This window comes from Ascaphus truei, chromosome 1, assembly GCF_040206685.1.
Source record: "Ascaphus truei isolate aAscTru1 chromosome 1, aAscTru1.hap1, whole genome shotgun sequence".
Lineage (NCBI taxonomy): Eukaryota > Metazoa > Chordata > Amphibia > Anura > Ascaphidae > Ascaphus > Ascaphus truei.
The window spans coordinates 400,924,941-400,934,511 of record NC_134483.1 but is presented as its reverse complement, the minus strand read 5'-3'; positions in this window follow the sequence as shown (position 1 = coordinate 400,934,511).

Genomic DNA, 9,571 nt, shown 5'->3' with positions numbered 1-9,571 from the left:
TGCACCATCACGACTCTTGCGTTCTTCTCAAGGGTGTCTTCTTTCTACCCCCTTTGTATCTAAAGCTCTCTCCCGCCTTAAACCTTTCTCACTTTCTGCCCCACACCTCTGGAATGCCCTTCCCCTCAATACCCGACTAGCCCCCTCGCTATCCACCTTTATGACCCACCTTAAGACACATCTGCTTAAAGAAGCATATGAGTAGCACTGGATAATCATGGACACATGACACAAAGCTTGGCCCCCTGCAGACGCACTTACTAGTATTCCCTTCTACTGTCTCTGTACGTTTTCCCTACCTACCAATTAGATTGTAAGCTCCTCGGAGCAGGGACTCCTTCCTTAATGTTACTTTTACAGTATGTCTGAAGCACTTATTCCCATGATCTGTTATTTATATTTGTTATTTATATGACATGTATTACTACTGTGAAGCGCTATGTACATTTTATGGCGCTATACAAATAAAGACATACATACATACATACATACATACATACTATAGGAGACCCATTTAAAAACATCTTCCCAGCCTTCATTTTTTTTTTTTTTTTATAAAAAATAGCCCCAAGTAATCCTGGCCTCCACACCAGTGAAAAAGTGAGGAGTAACCATTCTAATAAACAAGAATGTAACCTATTGCTCAAAACAAACTAATAAAGTACAAGGAAGGCAGATATGTAATTATAGTAGGTTCTGCATATGACTTAGCCATGACCATCACAAATATCTATGCTCTCAATAAAAAAACAGATCCACATTCTATGAAATGTCTTTGCCGCTCTAGGTACGGTCGCAAAAGGGAATGTAATTTTAGGAGTAGATTTTAAAAATGTCCCCATGAGGCGCCTCCAGATTGATTTGACTCAAATGTGAGGTACCAACAGAGCTACAGAAAGCATACCACTATAACACTTCAGACATGCATCCGAAATCAAAATCTAGTTGACACCTTGAAAGAGAAACATCCTCTATCAAGAGACTACACATTTTATTCTGCACCCCATTCATTGTACTCAAAGATAGATCTTATTTTCATGGATACTACCTTGGTGCCTAAGATAACACAAGCTAAAATAAACAAAATATCCTGGTCAGATCATGCTTTGGTCAAGATTAAGATAGACAACCTAAATTCTCAAACTAAGCACCTCTCCTGGAGGATAAATGAACCCTTGCTTAAAATAGCAGAGATTCTGACAGTTAGATATAGAGATAACTCATGTTTAACTGCAGAATCAAGACATGGGGCCTGTGCTCGTAGCCTCGATTAGTTCGCTGCTACATCGCAAGATTTGGCATGTCCTCGCCGAATGGTTTGTCAGTTGAGTTATCACAGTATTCAGAAAGAATCTGAACCCAACTCAAAACGTGCGGCAGAAAAATGCCTAAACTGCTCAGCGAGGCAGAAAAAACAATCACAACCTCACTCAAAGGTCTTCTGGTGCAATCTTGCTGGGAGCTGCACAGAGATAGCCGCCCTTCCCTGTGCATATCTCGCCAGCGATCGCAGTGTTTTAATTAAAATTCTAATACTAATGTACGTGAGCAGGGGGTCCCTGGAGAATAACTGTGTTGATTTCAGGTCCAGGGACTCCCTCCTTCCTGAGATAGAGGCCCAGATATGGGGTGCCAGTATCTCTGATACATTTAAATATCTCATAACGTGACGTGGGACATTTAAACATTGCATGGGGATACCGGCAACCCATAAAGGGGCCTGTATCCCGGGAACAGGGCGTCCCTGGACCTGAAATCAATGCAGTTCTTCCCAGGGTGGGTGGTTAGGCCTGTCGGGAAGGTTGCGGGAGTGGTTAACCCCTTCACTACCATAGCAGTGGAACCGCTATCATAATGAAGGGGTTAACCACTCCCTCTACTCACCCGGTGGGCCTAACAACCCACCCTTGGTGAAATACCCCCTTTAACCATCCCCGCTACCCCCAAGAAACATTAGAAAACAACAACCCTAATACCCACCTCCTCTACCCCAACAACCCCCACAACACATACAGTACAGTAATGAGCAAAATCACTATTATCTATATATGGATAATAGTGCATTTTTCAATTCAAAATAAAACAATCACAGCAGAGAAAAAACAAAGTTACATATATCAGTGCTTCAGGGCCATAGATAATGCAACATTATATAAAGCTTTTGAATGTATTAGCTTGCTTGAAGACGAACAATTGATACACCTGTGAGTGTTAGATATAAACCATTGATTTGTATAGGCTCAAAAAAAAGGGGGGGGGGGTATATATGTCAAGTCCAAAGGAGGATACTAGAGCCAATATCTGTTTGAAAAAAAAACAGCTATGTCTTTTTGTCCTCCTGTATGGACAAACCAGCCCCAGAGCACAAAATACAATAAGTCTGAAAGCCTTCTTCCCAATGTCTCTTGACAACTAGAAGGGATAGTACTCACACTTTGGTGAAGCCTGTTTTCGATGCGTGCCTCCAGCTCACAGTGGTAAGCAGTAGATCCAGATCTTGGCAAAAAAAAAAGCAGAGCACAGCAGGCAAAGGACTGGAGCAACAATCCAAAAAGGTCAATTATAAACAACTTTATTGGAGTGGTGACAGCATGGCATTGGGCAGGGTGAGTCGCACTAATGCATTTCATGCTCACGGCGCTTTGTCAAAGAGTGTGTTTCTCAAATAAAGTCAACAGTTTATATAACCTTTCCCCACGACCAGAAGTGACGCAACTCACGTGGTGCGGCTCTGGTGTTAGGACCGGAAATGGATTCGACAATCCATCCGGTAACTATAACAACTCCCTCTGGATGGAGGATCAACTTAACCTACTAGTCACAACTTGTAAAATAATAAAATGGTGTTATACAGGGATACAAAATTGTTCCCAATATCTAAAAACAGCAAGAGAACCTGCAATGGAATCATTACGGTTAAAGCATGAATATATGTGTACGTGAAAACTCCTGATTATAGATAAGACTAAAACAAGAATATGACTGAATATTATTATACGCATATGTCAAATATGAAAAAAACAGGAATGATCTCAGTGAAAGGTGCTATGAAACACTTGACAGTAGGTTGAATGGGAACATAATATTAACCCTTTAAAGAACGGGATGTCCATGAAATGCGAGTAGAAACCGTTGCTGCTAAGGAAAGTATATGCAAATAAAGAATCACAATAACAGGAAAAGGATTGAGCCCAACAGAGCTGTTAGTCACCAAAAGGGAACCAGTAGAAATGTCAGACAACAAGAATCCACTAGTGAGAATAACTAATCCTACTAATATATGCAGGAATCTTCTGCTGTCAAATTAATGAGGGTATTGTGAAAAAAGTTATAAAGGCGCAAACAACTTAAAAGAAAATGTGATAAAATTAAAATTAAAATAAAAATACAAGTGTTAAGATGATGAAAAAGATAGTGTTTATACACCCAGCTGAAAAACCTCCTGGTGGGACCTGTTTCACGGGTTCCAACGGTTAAAGCAGTATCTCAAACAATCCAGGGGGAGCATATGGGGAAAAGAAAACAAATGGTACACAAATAAGTGCAGACGTAATGAATTCAATGAATTTTTCAGAATGTGTCTTGGCTCATATGATTAATCTACTCACAGGACGTCAGCAAATCAAAGGCAGTTGGCAAATTGGGTTGCCACCCATATAGATCGTGGTAGTCAGGACCCCTCTTTAAACACTCCGTCAGCAATACACGTGTTATATGCAAGATGAGAGAGAAGACTACATAGTGCGATCAATATGGTAAATAAATCTTTATAAAACGAAAGTTTAAAAATGCGCACTTACAATAAGTCAATTAAAATCATGCATGTATCACACAAATGGTGAAAAATTGATGTTTGCCGAACTGCTCACCGCCTCCCTTGGGTATTTGGCTGGCTCCCACTACTCGGTGACTGAAATCAAAACTCCCCACCTTGCGCCCGTCCGGAAGGATGACGTCACGGCTGCAGGCCTGGTGTGCTACGGATCGCCTCCAAGTCCATGCTCCCCCTGGATTGTTTGAAATTAATGAGGGTACTCACAAGCCCCATAAAGGTGTTCCAACATCCCGGTGTGCTTCCTGATGTGAGGTAAATGATGTAGATGAAGCTGGTAAAAAGGAGCACTGCAAAAGGAGAGAACTGGAGGGCACTTGAAAAATAACAAAACTTTATTGAGGCATAAAACCTAAAAATGTAAAAAGAAGTGAAAGGTGTTCATATATCATATATCAACCCCTGATGAAGTCCAAATAGGACAAAACACTTAGGTTTTTGAGAGCCTACCTATATATTTATGTATCTGTACACCTAGATGTTTACTTTCCACAATACAATTTCAAAGGAAGCCCGAGTGTGTGGAGTCGTTATTTCCTGATTTTGCTCTGTGTACAGTCTGCCTATACCCCGATCCAGGATTCTCTGCAGTGAGGTGACTTCATTCCCAGATGGGAGTCGGAATGACGCGGGACGCAGAACGTGACCCACGGTTGTCAAACGACTCGTCTGAGAAGTTGAGGTGCTGAAACACAGAGATTAATCGGCACAGGTGACGGGATCTGATCAGTCCTCAGTGTGAACACCCTACCACAACCTGGGAGCCCAAACAAAGCCTGGACATGCTGTACAGGAAGAGGTGATGGATAACAGCTTATCAGCAGAAAAGCAAATACACCAGCTTCAGTGGTGAACAGCCGGACTTACAATCCGAGATAACCGATTTGTGGACTCACAGAGGCGGAGACACAGCGAAACCAGGACATACACGCATTCTTCAATGGGATTTTATTTACACAACTGAATTGGTTGCAACATTGTAAGTTATTTCTAACTTGTCTAGTGCTACATCCATTGATGGTTTCACCATATTGATATTTTCAATTGCTTCTTGCAATAAGTTCAGGACATTTCTGATCTACTCACAGTGATTTCATTATCATTCCCTGACTGCCAGCAATGCATTGCAAAACAATTCCAATGGGTCAGACCTGAAGAATCTCATGTATAGGAACATCTCCAACGTATCGCAGCCTGCTAATAATGCTTGTATTATGCTGGAAATGACTCACAACAGTGACTAGCAAAGAAACACACCAGCAATCCCATTATTTTATTGGACTAAAAGAAAAAATACAAAATTGATAAACACTCTGCTCTTGATTAAAGCAAACAATTTAACAAAAATGCATTCAATCCTAAATACTTAATTATAGATGTTTGGACAGGGATCCTATTGGTTCCTTAAAGAACTTGTCAATAATTGAACGCCTTCACTTTGTGTATAAAAGCAGTACCATCAGGTATAGCTGGTAGACCTGTGCCAGCCTAGATCCCCATCCGTACAGCAGATTATAACTAGAAGAGCAATCATGCCTGGATCAAAGGGTGGTGGATGCAAAGATTCTGACCGTAAGTCATTCTTTATGATAGCGAATAGGGTTACATGCAATGTACTAGTCGGTGCCTCTATTATACTTGCAAAAGGCTAGACTGAATGACAGAGAGATATTGTTAACTCTATAAAGTTGTTTCAAATATATGTATTCTATTGGAACTTAAGCAACAGTAGAAGGAGGATAGTTGTAATCTGTGCATAGTTCTTTATGGTGTTGTTATTCTATTTAGCAGGGAGATACATAAAGATCATTTTTAAGGGCAATAAAATTGTTCCAAATGTATCATCATAAAGAGATTTATTTTCCTGAAATAAAAACTGTAAGTATAGGATAAACTGATGTTTCTGCAGAAGATCAGAACAGCCAAGATTATTGTGAATACGTTCAAAATGGTTATTTAAAGAAATCCCAAAGGGAAATGTATAGAACTATATGTGTGTTTCTGAACAAAAAAAGATAAAAAAAAATTGCTATCATCACATATATGAAACATGTAAACAAGGTCTTATGACTATTTGAAGCATATTGTTAAAGTGTTGAAATGTTAATATTTAGAGATCTGTTCATAATTTGGTGAAAATTTAAAACAATAAACAAATAGATTGTAGGCAAAACCAGAAGCAAAATACAAAATGTATTTATACCAAAACCACATTCAAAACCAATTTTTAATTAAGACCCTGTTATTGATTGCTGTCATACCTTCTAACTAATTATACTTCTATTTCTCATCAGAACATTGCCATCAAGGTCATGGGGGTAGCAGTGGTGGAGGTCATGGAGGTCAAAGCAGTGGAGGTCATGGAGGTGGAGGTCATGGGGGTCAAAGCAGTGGAGGTCACGGATGTCAAAGCAGTGGAGGTGGTGGAGGTCAAAGCAGTGGAGGTGGAGGTCACGGAGGTGGAGGACATGGCGGTCAAAGCAGTGGAGGTCACGGATGTCAAAGCAGTGGAGGTGGTGGAGGTCAAAGCAGTGTAGGTGGAGGTCACGGAGTTGGAGGTGGAGGACATGGAGGTCAAAGCAGTGGAGGTGGTTGCGGTCACGGAGGTGGAGGTCATGGGTGTCAAAGCAGTGGAGGTCACGGAGGTGGAGGTCAAGGAGGTGGAGGTGGAGGCAAGAAGTAATCACTTTAAAGTGTCGGATTACACATATTAAAATAAATTTATTAAACCATTTGCTGTCTGATTTGTGCTGTAGATTTTTTTTAAGTGTATATTTTCACTGATTTGAAGGAAAGGTGTAGTAGAGTCAGTAGCACTGCCAAAAATGTTATGTTACTACAAGATTACAACAGAGGCTCTCTGTTATATACAGATCTTATGAATAGCTAAAGTTTTTCAGTCCAAGTCATTAAATGTTGCAAATATGAGACGAATAAAAATAAATATTTACTAACATTATGGCCCAAAAAGTGCTGTCGCATAATGATAAAGTACTGAATAGTCCAAATAAAAGGCTCTCCTAGAATATAAGATGGTGAACAGTTACATTTTATTACTATAGGAGACCCATTTTAAAACAACTTCCAAGCTTTCATTTTTTTTTTTTTTTTTATAAAAGACAGCCCCAAGTAATCCTGGCCTCCACACCAGTGAAAAAGTGATGAGTAACCATTCTAATAAACAAGAATGTAACCTATTGCTCAAAACAAACTAATAAAGTACAAGGAAGGCAGATATGTAATTATAGTAGGTTCTGCACATGACTTAGCCATGACCATCACAAATATCTACAGTATGCTCTCAATAAAAAAACAGATCCACATTCTATGAAATGTCTTTGCCTCTCTAGGTACGGTCGCAAAAGGGAATGTAATTTTAGGAGTAGATTTTAACCTGGCCCCTGAGGCGCCTCCAGATTGATTTGACTCAAATGTGAGGTACCAACAGAGCAACAGAAAGCATACCACTATAACACTTCAGACATGCATACGAAATCAAAATCTAGTTGACACCTAGAGAGAGAAACATCCTCTATCAAGAGACTACACATTTTATTCTGCACCCCATTCATTGTACTCAAAGATAGATCTTATTTTCATTGATACTACCTTGGTGCCTAAAATAACACAAGCTAAAATAAACAAAATATCCTGGTCAGATCATGCTTTGGTCAAGATTAAGATAGACAACCTAAATTCTAAAACTAAGCACCTCTCCTGGAAGTTAAATTAACCCTTGCTTAAAATACCAGAGATTGTGACAGTTAGATTTAGAGATAACTCATTTTTAACTGCAGAATCAAGACATGGGGCCTATGCTCGTAGCCTCGATTAATTCGCTTCTACATCGCAAGGTTTGGCATGTCCTCGCCGAATGGTTTGTTAGTTGAGTTATCACGGTATTCTGAAAGAATCTGAACCCAACTCAAAACGTGCGGCAGAAAAATACCTAAACCGCTCAGCGAGGCAGAAAAAACAATCTCAACCTCACTCAAAGGTCTTCTGGTGCAATCTTGCTGTGAGCTGCACAGAGATAGCCGCCCTTCCCTGTGCATATCTCACCAGCGATCGCAGTGTTTTAATTAAAATTCTAATACTAATGTACGTGAGCAGGGGGTCCATGGAGAATAACTGTGTTGATTTCAGGTCCAGGGACTCCCTCCTTCCCGAGATAGAGGCCCAGATATGGGGTGCCAGTATCTCTGATCCATTTAAATATCTCATAACGTGACGTGGGACATTTAAACATTGCATGGGGATACCGGCAACCCATAAAGGGGCCTGTATCCTGGGAACAGGGCGTCCCTGGACCTGAAATCAATGCAGTTCTTCCCAGGGTGGGTGGTTAGGCCTGTCGGGAAGGTTGCGGGAGTGGTTAACCCCTTCACTACCATAGCAGTGGAACCGCTATCATAATGAAGGGGTTAACCACTCCCTCTACTCACCCGGTGGGCCAAACAACCCACCCTTGGTGAAATACCCCCTTTACCCATCCCCGCTACCCCCAAAAAACATTAGAAAACAACAACCCTAATACCCACCTCCTCTACCCCAACAACCCCCACAACACATACAGTACAGTAATGAGCAAAATCACTATTATCTATATATGGATAATAGTGCATTTTCCAATTCAAAATAAAACAATCACAGCAGAGAAAAAAAAAGTTACATATAACAGTGCTTCAGGGCCATAGATAATGCAACATTATATAAAGCTTTTGAATGTATTAGCTTGCTTGAAGACGAAAAATTGATACACCTGTGAGTCTTAGATATAAACCATTGATTTGTATAGGCTCAAAAAAAAGGGGGGGGTTATATATATCAAGTCCAAAGGAGGATACTAGAGCCAATATCTGTTTGAAAAAAAACAGCTATGTCTTGTTGTCCTCCTGTATGGACATACCAGCCCCAGAGCACAAAATACAATAAGTCTGAAAGTCTTCTTCCCAATGTCTCTTGACAACTAGAAGGGATAGTACTCACACTTTGGTGAAGTCCGTTTTCGAAGCGTGCCTCCAGCTCACAGGGGTAAGCAGTAGATCCAGATCTTGGCAAAAAAAAAGGAGAGCACAGCAGGCAAAGGACTGGAGCAACAATCCAAAAAGGTCAATTATAAACAACTTTATTGGAGTGGTGACAGCATGGCATTGGGGAGGGTGAGTCGCTCTAACGCATTTCATGCTCACGGCGCTTTGTCAAAGAGTGTTTTTCTCAAATAAAGTCCACAGTTAATATAACTTTTCCCCACGACCAGAAGTGACGCAACTCACGTGGTGCGGATTTGGTGGTAGGACCGGAAATGGATTCGACAATCCATCCGGTAACTATAACAACTCCCTAAGGATGGAGGATCAACTTAACCTACTAGTCACAACTTGTAAAATAATAAAATGGTGATATACAGGGATTCAAAATTGTTCCCAATATCTAAAAACAGCAAGAGAACCTGCAATGGAATCATTACGGTTAAATTATGAATATATGTGTACATGAAGACTCCTGATTATAGATAAGACTAAAACAAGAATATGACTGAATATTATTATACGCATATGTCAAAGATGAAAAAAATATATAAAAGAGGATGTGCTATTACATACAATATTGTGCAATGCTGACAGAAGTCTTCTAACTAACTAATGTCTCAGAACAAAGAAACTCTATATAACTATAGTTAAAGGGGGTCATTGATACTGCTAGATAACGTATTTCTTTGAGTATTCGAGACCTCTT